This window comes from Cyprinodon variegatus, unplaced genomic scaffold (genome assembly GCF_000732505.1).
Source record: "Cyprinodon variegatus isolate N-32 unplaced genomic scaffold, C_variegatus-1.0 Scaffold208, whole genome shotgun sequence".
In the NCBI taxonomy this organism is placed as follows: Eukaryota; Metazoa; Chordata; class Actinopteri; order Cyprinodontiformes; family Cyprinodontidae; genus Cyprinodon; species Cyprinodon variegatus.
Genome location: NW_015150661.1, coordinates 885334 through 886509, shown reverse-complemented (window position 1 = coordinate 886509; position 1176 = coordinate 885334).

Sequence of the window (1176 nt, the reverse complement as noted above, 5' to 3'; positions counted from 1 at the left end):
TCCAATCAAATCCCTTTTTTCACAGGAAGGAACCTCCTGCAGACCCAGGTCCAGTGCGAGTGGTCGTCTGCTGAGAGTGACTGGGGTTCAAGGAGACAGCAGTAGACATAGAAAAAAATAAGCAGAGATACAAAAGGTAAGTGTTAATCAGATCCTCTGGTGGCCTGGTCCAGGAAACACACAGCCAGGCAGATGAGCTCCGAGCCAGTTCTGATGTCAGAGGATGAAAGAAAGCACATTAGGGGAGTGGTGGCTTAGTGTTTAGGGCATAAGACTTGGAATCCAGACATTTTGAGTTCCAAACCCACCCCCACAGAATCTGGGTTATTGAGCAAAAGACCATTAACCCCACACTGCTCCCCGGGCACATCACAATGGCAGCCCACTACTTCCCAAGGGGATGTGAGAGTGGGAATTTCTCTGCAGAGAGTGAATTTCTTTGCATCCCAGGGGGATGGGTTAAATGCAGAGAGTGAAATTTGTTTCTGTGTACTTGTGACAGTGTAATGACAATAAAACACTGAAGAGAAAAAAGAAAAAAACATACAGTTAGTCACAGTCAGAGAAACAGCTCTAACATCTACTGTATAGTTTCCTTTTATCATATAATTATAACTATTAACAATTGTCTACAAAATCCCAGGAAATAATTTTTTTATGTTTCATTATGTTATGTTTCATTAAAGACATAATATGCACTTTGACTTCTGCAAAACAGCAGCAGGAAATTCTCTCAGTGTATTATCATTGAAATCTACCAACATGGTAAGTGATTAAAAGGTCATTTACCCATTGACATTTACTACTACCTTGATAACATTTAGATCTGATAAAAGGCAATGATATGAATGATATAGAAATTGCAGCAAAGGGTATAGCTGATCCCACGTATACTCATATGCACATGAAACTAATCTTTCTTGTTTTTTTCCTGGTGTTCATTACTTGTGACGATTATACTAACACGACATTACAAACTGTTGTTCTACAAATATGACACACCTTACCAAATAAACCCAGATAGACGTTAATTGTGTGCCTGAGGTTAAAGAAAACGTTATTGCATAATCATTTTATTTAAGGCATACTACTACTAGGTGTACTATATACCTTTTTATGGATACAAACCAACTTTGAACTTTTAAAAGGGTTTAGGCCTGGTCTCTAACTGTGTCA